Consider the following 16,276-nt stretch of genomic DNA (forward strand, 5'->3'; position numbering starts at 1 on the left):
CTTGGAATAATACTTCTTAAGAAGAGCTGGAGCGTTGAGATCTTCTGCTTTAATCCATGAACGCTCTTCAGGACCAAAGCCCTTCCAATGAACGAGGAAACGAAGCACTCCTCGCGAAATTTTTGCATCCAATATGTGAGTAATCTCAAAGTCCTCCTCTTGATGAACTTGAACTGGCCGAGGTGCTGAAGGAGGGAACGAGAAACGGTTGATGATAAGAGGTTTGAGTAAAGACACATGGAAGGCATTGGAAATACGAAGGTTCTTAGGTAGTAGAAGTTTGAAACAAACTGGATTTATCACTTGAATGATCCTATATGGACCAATAAAACGTGGAGCGAACTTCATAGATGGGACCTTCAAACGAATATTTTTGGTTGATAACCATACACGATCTCCGATTTTAAGTGGTGGAATAGCCCGTCTCTTTTTATCTGCAAAAGACTTATATCTGGCAGATGTCTTCTTTAAACAGGTTTTGACCTGAGACCAAATATTTTTGAAGGTCTGACAAACAGTCTCTACAGCAGGAACTTGGGTGGGAGGGAGGGCAGGAAATTCCGGAAAAGACGGATGGTGACCGTAAACCACAAAGAATGGAGTTTTAGAAGATGATTCATGATACATGTTGTTATGAGCGAATTCAGCCCATTGAAGTAAATCTACCCAGTTGTCTTGGTTGGCTGAAGAGAACATCCTTATAAAAGTCTCAAGATATTGATTGACCCTTTCGATTTGTCCGTTTGATTGAGGATGGTAGGAGGATGAGAGTGATAATCGGATACCCAAGGTCTTACAGAGGGCCCGCCAGAATCTGGAAACGAATTGCACTCCTCTATCTGAAACAATCTCGGAAGGACATCCATGAATACGGAATATTTCTTTGATGAAATAATCAGCCAGAGTAGATGAAGAAGGTAAACCGGTCAAAGGAACGAAATGTGCCATCTTCGGAAATCTATCCACCACTACCCAAATAGTATTGCACTTTTTACTAGGAGGAAGATCAGTAACAAAGTCCATACTAATATGGGTCCACGGCTTGGAAGGAATGGGTAGTGGTTGAAGCAAACCCGCTGGAGTTCTGCGGGGAGTCTTGAACTGGGAACACAATTCACAAGCAGCCACAAAATCTTTGACATCTCTCCTCATAGAAGGCCACCAATAACTTCGAGAAAGAATTTCAAAAGTCTTGCGTTCACCAGAATGTCCAGAAAAACGAGAAGAGTGAAACCACGAAAGGATTTTCTTTCTAAGAGCAGGAGGCACGAGGGTTCTCCCAAATGGCAGCACCTTAGTGGAAGAAGCAGCCAGAGAAACACATTTGGGGTCTAATATAGAGTGGTTAGGACCATCTTCAACGTCTGAGGACGTCACAAAGGCTCGAGATAGGGCGTCTGCTTTTTTATTTTTCGCAGCTGGTTTGAAGGTTATGATTAGTTCAAAACGAGAAAAGAAAAGAGACCATCTTGCTTGATGAGGATTCAAACATTGAGCAGACTGTAAATATGACAAATTTTTATGATCAGTAAAAATTGTCACAGGATGACGAGCTCCCTCCAACAAATATCTCCATTACTCTAATGCTACTTTTAAAGCCAGCAACTCCTTGTCCCCGATGGTATAATTCTTCTCCGCAGGCGGAAGACCCCGAGAGTAAAAGGCACAAGTATGGAATTTTTGTTGCTCCGATCTTTGGGAGAGAATGGCTCCTAAGCCAACATTAGAGGCATCTACCTCTAGGAAGAAGGGAAGCGTCACATCAGGCTGTCGAAGAACAGGAGCGGAGGAGAAGGACTCTTTGAGAAACTGGAAGGCTTGAAGGGCCTTAGAGGACCATTGTTTAGTATTGGCCCCTTTACGAGTTAGGGCCACAATAGGAGATGCAATCGAGGAAAAATCTTGAATGAAGCGTCTATAGTAATTGGCAAAACCTACAAAACGCTGAATTGCACTAAGAGTAGTTGGCTGAGGCCAATGTAATACAGCATTCAGCTTTTCTGGATCCATCTGAAGACCAACTCCGGAGACAATATATCCCAGAAATGGAATCTGGGGCAACTCGAATGAACATTTTTCTAACTTGCAGAATAATGAATTTTTCCGGAGTCTGGAAAGGACCTCTGCCACATGTTGATGATGAGAAGGCAGGTCCTGAGAAAAGATTAATATGTCGTCCAGATAGACGACGACACAAACATATAACAAGTCCCGGAAGATCTCATTAATGAAACCCTGGAAAACAGCGGGGGCGTTACATAACCCGAAGGGCATTACTAAATATTCATAATGCCCGTCTCTGGTGTTGAAAGCTGTCTTCCATTAGTCACCGGACCTGATTCGAATTAAATTATAGGCACCACGAAGATCCAACTTGGTAAAGATCCGGGCTCCCTTGATACGATCAAATAACTCAGTAATTAATGGGATGGGATACCGATTTTTGATAGTTATGGCGTTAAGTCCACGGAAATCTATGCAAGGACGTAATGACCAATCCTTCTTTTTTACGAAGAAAAACCCTGCTCCAGCGGGAGAGGTAGAAGGTCGAATAAATCCTCGCTGGAGATTCTCTTTGATGTACTCAGATGTGGCTTGAGTTTCAGGTAACGAAAGTGGATACACACGACCCCTGGGAGGAGTCTTGCCAGGTTGAAGATCAATCGAACAGTCCCACGAACGATGAGGAGGAAGACGTTCAGACTGAATTTTATCAAATACATCGGCAAAAGAAGCATAATGAGGAGGAAGTCCCGGTGAACAAGGTGAAATGGAGGATTGCTGTATCTTGAGAGGAACGACTTGAGAGAGGCAATGATGATGACATTCAGGCCACCAAGACGTAACTTGAGGAGTGTGCCAGTCAACCTGGGGAGAATGACGTTGAAGCCATGGAAGGCCTAATAAAATCAGACTGGTAGTAATAGGAAGAATTAAAAATGAAATTTCTTCCTGGTGTAATACACCAATTTGAAGGGTTACTGGAGACGTACTCTGGGTGATGAGACCATTAATAATGCGTTAGCCATCGATAGCAGTCACAGTAATAGGTATTTTCAAGGTAATCATTAGTAGGGACCATTGATTCACGAGGGATTTAGAAATAAAATTTCCTGCAGCTCCAGAGTCAATAAGTGCTTGGGACATGAAAGATTTGGTAGCAAAGGAAACTGTAACATCAAAAGCACAAACTTTTAATTTCGTAGAACATGGAGAGGACTCCAGGGACCCTAACTTCACCTCTCCAGAACTGGTTAGGGCCTGGCATTTCCCGATTTTTTAGGGCATGAATTAAGCATATGAGTAGAATCAGCACAATAGATACAAAGTCTATTTTTTACTCTTCGGTCCCTCTCCTCTGAAGTTAATTTGGAGCGACCTATCTCCATAGGTATCACCGGAGATGAAGCTTGGCGAACTTGAGGACTTGAGCGAAGAGGTGCTTTAAATGAAGTTGTTTTTTCAGACTCTTTCACGAAATCTCATGTCTACACGATGGCAAAGAGAAATCAAATCTTCTAGAGAAGTAGGTAATTCTTGAGTAGTTAGTGCATCTTTAATTTTATCAAAAAGCCCCTGCCAGAAGGCGGCAATTAAAGCTTCAGTGTTCCACTGAAGTTCAGAGGCTAATATCCGAAATTGAATGACGTACTGGGCTACAGTACGAGAACCCTGACGTAGACGGAGGATGCTGGATGCAGCGGAAATAACACGACCAGGTTCATCAAATACACTTCGAAACGTGGAAATAAATTTGGCACTATCTTGTAATAATGGATCATTTCTTTCCCACAGAGGGGAAGCCCATGCGAGAGCTTGTCCGGAAAACAAGGAAATGAGATAGGCCACTCTGGAACGATGAGTAGAGAAATTGTGAGGTTGAAGCTCAAAATGAACTGAGCATTGATTTAGAAAACCTCTGCATGTTTTGGGGTCTCCATCATATTTTGAGGGAGTAGGCAGGTGTAGCGTGGAAGCAGTAGACACCTGGGATGGCACTGGGGAAACGGAGGAAGGCACAGGAGCATCAACAGTAGCTGTGATATTTTGCGTAGACGTTCTTTGGGAGGCTAACGCCTGGCAACATTGCAGCAATTTTTGTTGGCGAACATCCTGTTGGTCAATACAGGTAACCAGATACTGCAGCATCTCTTTAGCTGTAGGTTCCGCTCCTGGGTCTGTCATGGCCTGATCTTACTGTCATGGGCACTAGGAGTCTTTGCCCAGGATATCACCAGATGATGTTCTTACCAGAGTAATATAGCTGGTACTATGGTCCTCTGGTAGCAGGGTGACAACGGAACAGGAAAATCAGCAGATGGTGAGAGAATGCTCAAGGAAAGTCTATGACTAGCAGCAACTGGTAATGACTTAGATGTATGTACACGAGGAACCAGATGGACAAGTAAACGTGAGGAGAGTCAGTGGTCTGCGTATAGCAAGTTGTACCACTGCTATAGTGAGGAGGAATGTCCAGGAGTAGAGAGGAGGTAGTGAAAGTCAGTGGTCTGCGTATAGCAAGTTGTACTACTGTCTATAGTGAAGGAATGGATTCCAGGTGCAAGTAGGTAACGGGGAAGTCAGTGGTCTGCGTACAGCAAGTTGTACCACTGCTTATGTGAGAGGATACTTGAAACTGGTGTCAATGGGAAACAGGAGTCAGTGGTCTGCGTGCAGCAAGTTGTACCACTGCTATATATATGTGAGGAGGGACACGAGGAGATGAATGGAATGCAGAGGATACACGGGGCACACCGAACTTGATCCCACGATGATAACCACAATGCAATAATAATAGTAATAGCTTCAGTAGATGGAAGACTCCGGAGATGAACACAACACAGTCCAGACGGATATGCAATACAATAGCAAAGTCAATGGAAAGTATGCATACCGCGGTTCAGGAGAGCAGGCTGTCAAGGAGACGTGCAGGGATACCTGAACGGCTGAACGCCGGCAGGAGGAGAGACCACTGGAGGATGGAAGCGGTAATCAGGTTGGTGCAGCGCACGGAAGGTAACCGGTAATCAACGGAGCAATACTCAGAAAGCAGTAGTAAGTAAAACTGGAAACATGATGAACACGGGAGAGTTGAGGCTGTCTGGTATCCGGCAGTAGTAGCGGAGGCAGCGGAGGGAAGGCACGCTGAACACGGGAGAGTAGAGGTGGTCTGGAATCCGGCAGTAGTAGCGAAGGTAGCGGAGGGGAGACACGCTGAACACAGGAGAGTAGAGACGGTCTGGAATCCGGCACTAGTAACGGAGGCAGCGGAGAGCAGACACGCTGAACACAGGAGAGTTGAGGCGGACAGGAATCCGGCAGTAGTAGCAGATAGGAATCAGCTGAGTGCAGACACGATGAACACAGGAGAGTTGAGGCGGACTGGAATCCCGCAGCAGTAGCAGATAGGAATCAGCTGAGTGCAGGCACGATGAACACAGGATAGTTGAAGTGGTCTGGAAACCACAATCGTAGTAGACAGGAATCAGCTGGAGCTGAATACACGAGGAAACACAGGAACACCTTCAGAGGCTCATGGGGAATGAGACTCCAAGATCAGGCAACCAGGTAATGATCACAGGTGGTTTAAATAGGGAGGGTTGCCTGATCATCCAATCAATTAAAAGCCACAGGTACTGAAGGTTTCATAAGGGCTGCACATGCGCAGACCCTCAGGATGGCGGACGGCCACGGTTCCTGAACACAGGAGAAATGGCACTCACAGTCCGGTGAGTGACACCTTGTAGATCAAGTACTTAATTCGCTTCACAATGATCCTCGAATAATTAAAATTGGACACTGTGCTTGATCCAAGGTTTAAGACCTTTGCTTCAAAATGTGCGAGTTGTGAACTTTTGCAAGGAGCTATTGCTCAGCAAGTTGTCCGCTGAACTGGGCCTTGGCTTGACGATGTGTCCTCCTTCAGTTTCTCAAGCAGCTGCTGCTCGTAAAAAATTACATTTTGCAAAAAGAAGCAGGGAGGACGCAGGGGGCAGACCACAATAGTTTAACATCTGGGCTGGTTTGAAAGATTTTTTTAAAAAATGTGTGACTTTGCCCATAACTCCATCCAATACGAGTATTAACATGCAAAGAATGTTGGAGGATTATTTTCAAGAGGTAATTGATATGGAAATGTCAGACAGTCCCTTTCCTTACTGGGAAGAAAAGCAGGCCATTTGGAAACCCATGTACAAACTTGCTTTGCAATACCTAAGCTGCCCACCCTCCAGTGTGTACTGTGAACGAGTATTCAGCACAGCCGGGAACTTAGTCAGTGATTGCCATAGAAGGTTACTTACAAAAAATGTGGAGAAAATGATGTTTATAAAAATGAACTACATCTTCCACGAGGAAGGCCTTCACCATCAAAGACATCCAAGCACTGACAGTTCTCTAATGGCGTATTCAAGCGGCGATGAATTGATAGTCTGTGATGATGACGCACACACTGATGAGGGTGAGAATGAAGCTAAAGATGATGACGATAACATCTTTTTAAAGCTTTCTATTTAAGTGTAGGGTGCAATCTACCCCCAAAGAGGAAAAGGACTTGGGGCATTTCTATATCATGTACCGTTTTGAAAGGCTGCTGTTTTGGCAATTTCTCAATAAGGGTAGGTTGTCATACACAGACTGACCCCAAACTGCCTTTGTCCATTTCTATTTATATTGTACAGTCTATAACGGCTGAATTTTTAACTATTTTCTACAAGTGGAGGGGGGCCTATAGAGACAGAAACCAAACTGGCTTTCTCCATGTCTTTACATATTTAACTATAAGTGTAGGGTGTAATATACACCCAAAGACGATGGCTGCATTGCCAATATGCATAGATGGAGAGGAAGACAATCTGGTTTGTGTGTAGGAATTAAACTGTTTTTTTTTTATAATTTATTAGCTTTACAATTACATTACTTATCCAAGAAACAGGTGGAGCACTAAATTTGTCTTTTTTGTGCGTAAAAACATTGATTTTTAAACAAAATTCCAAAACAAAACCAAACAAAACTAAAACCAAAACACGAAAAGCGGTTTGGCAAAACCAAAACCAAAACACGACGGTAATCCAGATCCAAAACCAAAACACGGCGGTAAGTGAGCATCTCTAGTTATTATGTACTTATTGTGATAATTGCCAGAAAATGGCATATAGATATGAACTGCCGAGCTCTTATGCCAGCTCACACATCTGGAAAGACTGGCCTGAGAGTAAGAGAGACCTATTTAGGGACAGATGAATCAGTGCTGTAATAAGGGCAGTGTGGCAGCTCAAGGTGCAAAGTTAAGGGGGTGGAACGTCTGCCTGCTATTTATACTGTTTAACTCAGTTCACACTCATATGCATGATATGTCCAGAGCAGATATGACTCGCAAGTGACTGTTAATGTAAATTGGGGCAGAGCTTGCTTGTAGTACCAGAGGGATTGTCCTGATATCTTTGTACATTTGGCTGTTTGCTGCCTATTCCCATATAAAGAAAGCATGTGGCCACTCTGACCTCACTTCTGCTTCTCCTCTATACATGGCTCCTGGGCAGATATCCTCCTCCTTATCCCGTTCATTTTTCTATTGTCTACATAATTTCCCCACACCCTCGCTGTGTGTCTGTCTGCCTGTATCGATCATCTCCTGTGTCTTTCCCCCCTTTGTGTTTACTTCTCTGTCTCCAATTTTTTGTGTGTACCTCTCTCACCCCATGTGTTCCTCTGTCCCTCCTTTGTGTGTCTGTTCATCTCTGCCTTCTTAGCATGTGTCTGTCCCAGTGATAACCCTGATGGTGGTAAAATTACACAACTTTCACAAGGAGGCTTCCCATGTGAATTTAACTTAATTTTAATTGTACAACCACAATATTTGTTCTGTTATCACCAAGTCCTAAAGCAGGGGTTGGCAACCCTATTCTATCAGAGTGCCGGGAAAAATCTAGTGAAGCCCAGGTGTGCCAGTTGGGAGTTTGTTGTGATATATATATATATATATATATATATATATATATTTATATATATATATATATACATACATACATACATACAGGGCTACCTAGAGAAATTCATGGCCCCAGTACAGCAACTTCATGTGTCCCCCCTTATAGTTAAGCATGGTAAAATAAATGTGCCGCCGCCATGCAAGTGGTCGTACAATTGGGGGCGTGGCGGTGCATCATTGGGGGCGTGGCAGTGCATCATTGGGGGCATGTCTAGCAGGTGAAAAGCACCAGGCCACCCTCTTACAGAAAAATGCATTACTCACACATGTCCCCTTGCTCAGCAGCTTTGCTCACATATGTCCCCTCTGCCCATGCTTTAATCACACTTGCCCCCCCTCTGCCCAGCACTTTTAGTCACACATGCCCCTCTCCATCACCTTTAGTCACAAATGCCCCCTTTCCAGCACACCTTCTTACCTTATTCTCCACTGCACAGCATGGGAAGATATCCAGCAGCCCACCGAGTACCATGTGACCACTGCAGTCACATGACCTGGCGTCTGAAAATACCTGAGCTGAAGGGGATTTAGCCACTACTGATCCCCCCTGCACTCAATAAAAAAAAGTACTTTTAAAATAAAAAATTTATTTTCACAGATAGGTCTCCAGTGAGGACTCGGGCCACCAAGCAGGCCTGGGCAATTTGTAGCCGCCCCCTCCCCTCTCGGCTATATATAATTATGTCTCATTTTATGAGGCTAATATCATATTAACAGTAAGGGACCAGCAAAAATAACGTTTTGCCGCACAGTAGTGCCCCAGTTTACATCATACCTCATAATTGTGTTCCCAATTTATCTTATGCCTCATAGTTGTGCCCACAATTCATACTTGCCACAGTTGCCCCAGAAACTCATAGCATGCCACAGTTGCCCCCAGAAATACATAGCATGCCACAGTTGCCCCCAGAAACACATAGTATGCCTCAGTTGCCCCCAGAAACACATAGTATGCCACAGTTGCCCCCAGAAATACATAGTATGTGTCACGGGCACAAGGAGTCTTGCCCAGGATTTCACCAGTTGACTATGCGTACCAGAGAGGCGGAGTTTGCACAGCGGTCCTCTGGCAGCAGGGTGAATAGTGGAACGTATATAACAGCAGATGGAGAGAGGATGCCAATGGAAATGATGATAGTCAGTGACTTCCAGCTATACTGGTAAATGAGTCAGCGACTTGCAGCTATATTGGTAGATGAGTCAGCGACTTGCATCTATAGTGGAAAGGCAGGTTTGAACCACGGAGACCAGGTTGGACGTGAGCAGGTGAAGTAAGGTAACAGGAGAGTCAGTGGTCTGCGTACAGCAAGTTGTACCACTGCTATGGTGAGAAGACTTGTCCAGGTGCAGGTAGGTAGCGGGGAAGTCAGTGGTCTGCGTACAGCAAGTTGTACCACTGCTATGGTGAGAAGACTTGTCCAGGTGCAGGTAGGTAGCGGGGAAGTCAGTGATCTGCGTACAGCAAGTTGTACCACTGCTATGGTGAGGAGAAGTTCAGGTGCAGATGAGTGGAGGCATGCAAAGAGTCAATAACGGTATGAAGACACTGAGAGCACAGAGGAACTTGTTCCAAACAGAAATGCAGCGTTTACAGCTAATAGTCTATAACGGTATGTATACTGCTGCTGAGTAGAGAGGCTTGCACAGAGCGGATATGCAAGATTATAACTGATAGTCAATCACAAGTATGCATATCACTGCTGAGTAGAGAAGCTTGTTCCAAACTGATATGCAGCATAACAACAAATAGTCTATAGTGGGTATGGATACCGCTGCTGAGTAGAGAAGCTTGTCCTAGGCGGATATGCAAAGTAACAGTTGATAGTCAATAACAAGTAAGCATACCGCTGATGAGTAGAGAAGCTTGTCCACGAGGATATGCAGGCACAGCAGGGACGCTGAATGGCTGTAGCGGGTATGGGAACCGCAGGTGAGCAGAGCAGGTAATCAGAAGCCAGCTGAAGACACGAGCAGGATACAGTAGTCTGTAGCGGGTATGAGAACCGCTGATGAGCAGAGCAGGTAATCCAGGAGCCAGCTGAGAACACGAGTAGGATACAGGAATCAGTAGCGGGTATGGAAACCACCGATGAGTAGCACAGGTAATCAGCAGGAAGCTGAAGACACTAGCAGGACACAGGAGATACCTTCAGAGACTCACAGGGAATGAGACTCAAGATCAGGCAACGAGGTAATGAGCACAGGTGCCTTAAATAGGGAGAGGTGCCTGATCCACCAATGAGATTAAAAGCAAAGGTCATAAGTTCTTGGATGCTGCGCATGCGCAGTGCATCAAGATGGCGGGCGGCCGCGGCTCAGGACAGACGCCGGCAGGAAGGCTAGGGAACCACGCACCAGCGCAGAGGCACTCACGGTCGGGTGAGTGAGAGTACCCCCCCTTTTAAAGGTGGGCACAGAACAATTGGAGCTGGGTTTGCCCGGAAACTTGGAGTAGAATTTTTTTAGAAGAGCTGGAGCGTTGAGATCATCTGCGCGGATCCAAGAACGCTCCTCTGGACCAAAGCATTTCCAATGCACAAGGAAGCGAAGAACTCCTCGCGAAATTTTAGCATCTAAAATATGAGTAGTTTCAAACTCTTCCTCTTGATGAACTTGTACTGGCCGAGGTGCTGAAGGAGGAACAGAGAAACGGTTGATGATAAGAGGCTTGAGTAATGACACATGGAAGGCGTTGGAGATACGAAGGTTCTTAGGTAACAGTAGTTTGAAGCACACCGGATTTATCACTTGAGTGATCCTATATGGACCAATGAAACAGGGAGCGAACTTCATAGACGGAACCTTCAAGCGAATATTTTTGGTAGAAAGCCATACGCGGTCTCCAATCTTAAGTGGTGGAATAGCTCGCCTCTTTTTATCCGCAAAACACTTGTATCTGGCAGATGTCTTCTTTAGGAAGGATTTAACTTGAGACCAGATATTTTTGAAACTCTGACATACACTCTCCACTGCAGGAACTTGGGTGGGAGGGAGGGCAGGAAATTCTGGGAAAGACGGATGGTGACCGTATACTACAAAGAATGGACTTTTTGAAGATGACTCGTGATACATGTTGTTATGGGCGAATTCAGCCCATGGAAGTAAATCTACCCAGTTGTCTTGGTTGGCTAAGGAGAACATCCTTATGAAAGTCTCACGATCTTGGTTGACTCTCTCGGTCTGTCCGTTTGATTGCGGATGGTAGGAGAATGATAGTGATAATCGAATACCTAAGGTCTTGCAAAGGGCTCGCCAGAATCTGGAAACGAATTGCACTCCTCTATCCGAGACAATCTCAGATGGACATCCATAAATTCGGTAGATCTCCTTGATAAAATGGTCAGCCAGAGTAGATGAGGAAGGTAAACCGGTCAAAGGAACGAAATGTGCCATTTTCGAAAATTTATCCACCACTACCCAGATGGTATTGCACTTTTTACTCGGAGGAAGATCGGTGACAAAGTCCATACTAATATGGGTCCAAGGTTTGGATGGAATGGGCAGTGGTTGAAGTAATCCCGCCGGTGTTCTGCGGGGAGTTTTAAACTGGGAACACACCTCACATGCGGCCAGAAATTCTTTGACATCTCTCCTCATAGAGGGCCACCAGTAGCTTCGAGAAAGGACTTCTAAGGTCTTGCGTTCACCCGAATGTCCAGAAAAGCGTGAGGAATGATACCAGGACAATATTTTCCTCCGTAGAGATGGAGGCACGAGGGTTCTCCCAAATGGTAGCACCTTAGTGGAAGAAGTGCCAGAGTCACACATTTGGATCTAATATAGGATGGTTAGGACCATCTTCAACGTCTGAGGACACCACAAACGCCCGAGACAAGGCGTCTGCTTTTCTATTCTTGGAAGCTGGTTTGAAGGTTATGATAAGCTCAAAACGGGAAAAGAAAAGAGACCATCTTTCTTGACGAGGATTCAAACATTGGGCTGACTGTAAATATGACAGGTTTTTGTGATCCGTAAAAATAGTTACAGGATGACGAGCTCCATCCAGCACATATCTCCACTTCTCTAATGCTGCTTTTATGGCCAACAACTCCTTGTCCCTGATAGTGTAATTTCTCTCCGCAGGTAGAAGACCTCATGTCACGGGCACTAGGAGTCTTTGCCCAGGATATCACCAGATGATGTTCTTACCAGAGTAATATAGCTGGTACTATGGTCCTCTGGTAGCAGGGTGACAACGGAACAGGAGAATCAGCAGATGGTGAGAGAATGCTCAAGGAAAGTCTATGACTAGCAGCAACTGGTAATGACTTAGATGAATGTACACGAGGAACCAGATGGACAAGGAAACGTGAGGAGAGTCAGTGGTCTGCGTACAGCAAGTTGTACCACTGCTATAGTGAGGAGGAATGTCCAGGAGTAGAGAGGAGGTAGTGAGAGTCAGTGGTCTGCTTATAGCAAGTTGTACTATAGTGAAGGAATGGATTCCAGGTGCAAGTAGGTAACGGGGAAGTCAGTGGTCTGCGTACAGCAAGTTGTACCACTGCTTATGTGAGAGGATACTTGAAACTGGTGCCAATGGGAAACAGGAGTCAGTGGTCTGCGTCAGCAAGTTGTACCACTGCTATATATATGTGAGGAGGGGCACGAGGAGATGAATGTAATGCAGAGGATACACGGGGCACACGGAACTTGATCCCACGATGATATCCACAATACAATAATAACTGACAAGTGCTGCTTGAAGTATACAAAGTCACTATAGCGATCCAGGTAATAGGAAACAAAGTTAATAGTAACAATAGCTTCAGTAGATAGAAGACTCCGGAGATGAACACAACACAGTCCAGACGGATATGCAATACAATAGCAAAGTCAATGGAAAGTATGCATACCGCGGTTCAGGAGAGCAGGCTGTCAAGGAGACGTGCAGGGATACCTGAACGGCTGAACGCCGGCAGGAGGAGAGACCACTGGAGGATGGAAGCGGTAATCAGGTTGGTGCAGCGCATGGAAGGTAACCGGTAATCAACGGAGCAATCCTCAGGAAGCAGTAGTAAGTAAAACTGGAAACATGATGAACACGGGAGAGTTGAGGCTGTCTGGTATCCGGCAGTAGTAGCGGAGGCAGCGGAGGGAAGGCACGCTGAACACGGGAGAGTAGAGGTGGTCTGGAATCTGGCAGTAGTAGCGAAGGCAGCGGAGGGGAGACACGTTGAACACAGGAGAGTAGAGACGGTCTGGAATCCGGCAGTAGTAACGGAGGCAGCGGAGAGCAGACATGCTGAACACAGGAGAGTTGAGGCGGACAGGAATCCGGCAGTAGTAGCAGATAGGAATCAGCTGAGTGCAGACACGATGAACACAGGAGAGTTTAAGTGGTCTGGAAACCACAATCGTAGTAGACAGGAATCAGCTGGAGCTGAATACACGAGGAAACACAGGAACACCTTCAGAGGCTCATGGGGAATGAGACTCCAAGATCAGGCATCCAGGTAATGATCACAGGTGGTTTAAATAGTGAGGGTTGCCTGATCATCCAATCAATAAAAAGCAACAGGTACTGAAGATTTCATAAGGGCTGCACATGTGCAGACCCTCAGGATGGCGGACGGCCACGGTTCCTGAACACAGGAGAAATGGCACTCACAGTCCGGTGAGTGACACCTCGAAAGTAGAAGGCACAAGGATGGAATTTTTGTTGCTCCGATCTTTGGGATAGTATGGCCCCTAGGCCAACATTAGAGGCGTCTACCTCTAGGAAGAACGGAAGAGTCACGTCAGGCTGTCGAAGAACAGGAGCAGAAGAGAAGGACTCCTTGAGGAACTGGAAGGCTTGAAGGGCCTCGGAGGACCATTGTTTAGTGTTAGCTCCCTTCCGGGTCAGATCCACTATTGGAGAAGCGATGGAAGAAAAATCTTGAATGAAACGTCTGTAGTAGTTTGCAAAACCTAAAAAACGTTGGATTGCTCGGAGAGTAGTTGGCTGAGGCCAACGTAGTACAGCGTTCACCTTTTCAGGCTCCATCTTGAGGCCAACTCCGGACACAATATATCCCAAGAATGGAATCTGGGATAACTCAAAGGAACATTTTTCTAGCTTGCAAAATAAAGAGTTTCTTCGGAGTCTGGAAAGGACCTCTGCCACATGTTGGTGATGAGTGGGCAGATCCTGGGAAAAGATTAATATGTCGTCCAGGTAGACGACGACACAGACATACAACAAGTCCCAAAAGATCTCATTCACAAAACCCTGGAAGACAGCGGGGGTGTTACACAACCCGAAGTGCATAACTAGATATTAATAATGGCCATCCCTGGTGTTAAAAGCTGTCTTCCATTCGTCTCCAGACTTTATCCGGATTAAATTATAAGCGCCTCGAAGATTAAGCTTGGTGAAGATCTGGGCTCCCTTAATGCGATCAAAGAGCTCTGTAATTAGTGGAATAGGATACCGATTTTTGATGGTAATGGCATTGAGTCCACGATAATCTATACAGGGTCGTAATGATCCATCCTTCTTCTTCACAAAAAAGAACCCCGCTCCAGCGGGAGAGGTGGAAGGTCGGATAAATCCTCGCTGGAGGTTCTCCTTGATATACTCAGATGTTGCTTGAGTTTCTGGTAGCGAGAGTGGATACACACGACCCCTAGGAGGGTTCTTGCCAGGTTGTAAGTCAATCGGACAATACCACGCCCGATGGGGAGGAAGGCGTTCAGACTGAACCTTATCGAATACATCCGCAAAGGAAGCATACTGTGGATTGAGACCCGGCGAGCAAGCTGAAATGGAAGACTGATGTATTTTGAGTGGAACAACTTGAGAGAGACATCTATGACGACAATCGGAACCCCAGGAAGTGACTTGAGGAGTGTTCCAGTCAATCTGAGGGGAATGAAGTTGAAGCCATGGAAGGCCAAGTACGATGGGACTGGTGGTAACAGGAAGGACCAGTAAAGAAATCTTCTCTTGGTGTAAGGCTCCAATTTGAAGAGTCAATGGAGACGTACTTTGAGTAATGAGTCCATTAATTATACGTGATCCATCGATAGCAGTAACAGCTATGGGTGCTTTTAAAGAAATCACTGGTAGGGACCATTGATTCACTAGGGAACTAGAGATAAAATTTCCAGCAGCTCCAGAATCTAGAAGTGCTTGAGACATAAATGATTTGGTAGTACAGGAAACGGTAACATCAAAATCACAGACTTTAGCAACCGTAGAACATGGAGAGGACTCCACGGACCCTAACCTTACCTCACCAGAGCTGGTTAGGGCCTGGAATTTCTCGACCTTCTAGGGCATGAGTTCAGCATGTGAATAGAGTCAGCGCAGTAGATACAGAGTCTATTCTTCACTCGTCGGTCTCTCTCTTCTGATGTTAATTTAGAGCGACCTACCTCCATGGGTTCTACTAGAGGTGGAAGATGACGAACTTGGGATACTGAGCGAACAGGCGCTTTGGAGGACGGTACTCTTTCGGAATCTCTCTCACGAAACCTCATGTCTACACGATGGCATAGAGAAATCAAATCGTCCAAGGAGGAAGGTAATTCTTGTGAGGTCAGTGCATCTTTGATCTTGTCGGCAAGCCCCTGCCAGAAGGCGGCTATCAGCGCCTCAGAGTTCCACTGAAGCTCAGAGGCAAGAATCCGAAATTGTATGACGTACTGAGCTACAGACCAAGATCCTTGGCATAGTCAGAGAATACTGGAAGCTGCAGAGATAACACGACCAGGTTCATCAAAAATTCTTCGAATTGTAGAAATAAACATGCCACTATCTTCCAATAGGGGGTCATTTCTTTCCCACAGAGGGGAGGCCCATGCGAGAGCCTGTCCGGAAAACAAAGAGATGAGATAGGCCACTTTGGAACGATGAGTAGAAAAGTTATGAGGTTGGAGTTCAAAATGAATGGAACATTGGTTAAGAAAACCCCTACAGGTTTTGGGGTCTCCATCATACTTAGAAGGAGTAGGCAGGTGTAGCATGGAAGCGGTAGACACCTGGGATGGCACTGGGGAAGAAGATGGAGGTACTGGAGGATCAACAGTAGCTGCTATATTTTGCTCAGGGATTCCTCGGGCGGCTAAAGCCTGACAACATTGAAACAACTGTTGCTGTTGAACATCTTGTTGTTCAATCCGAGTAACCAGGTACTGCAGCATCTCTTTAGCTGTTGGTTCCGATCCTGGGTCTGTCATGGCCTGATCTTACTGTCACGGGCACTAGGAGTCTTGCCCAGGATTTCACCAGTTGACTATGCTTACCAGAGAGGCGGAGTTTGCACAGCGGTCCTCTGGCAGCAGGGTGAATAGTGGAACGTA

This window comes from Mixophyes fleayi, chromosome 2, assembly GCF_038048845.1.
Source record: "Mixophyes fleayi isolate aMixFle1 chromosome 2, aMixFle1.hap1, whole genome shotgun sequence".
Taxonomy (NCBI): Eukaryota; Metazoa; Chordata; class Amphibia; order Anura; family Limnodynastidae; genus Mixophyes; species Mixophyes fleayi.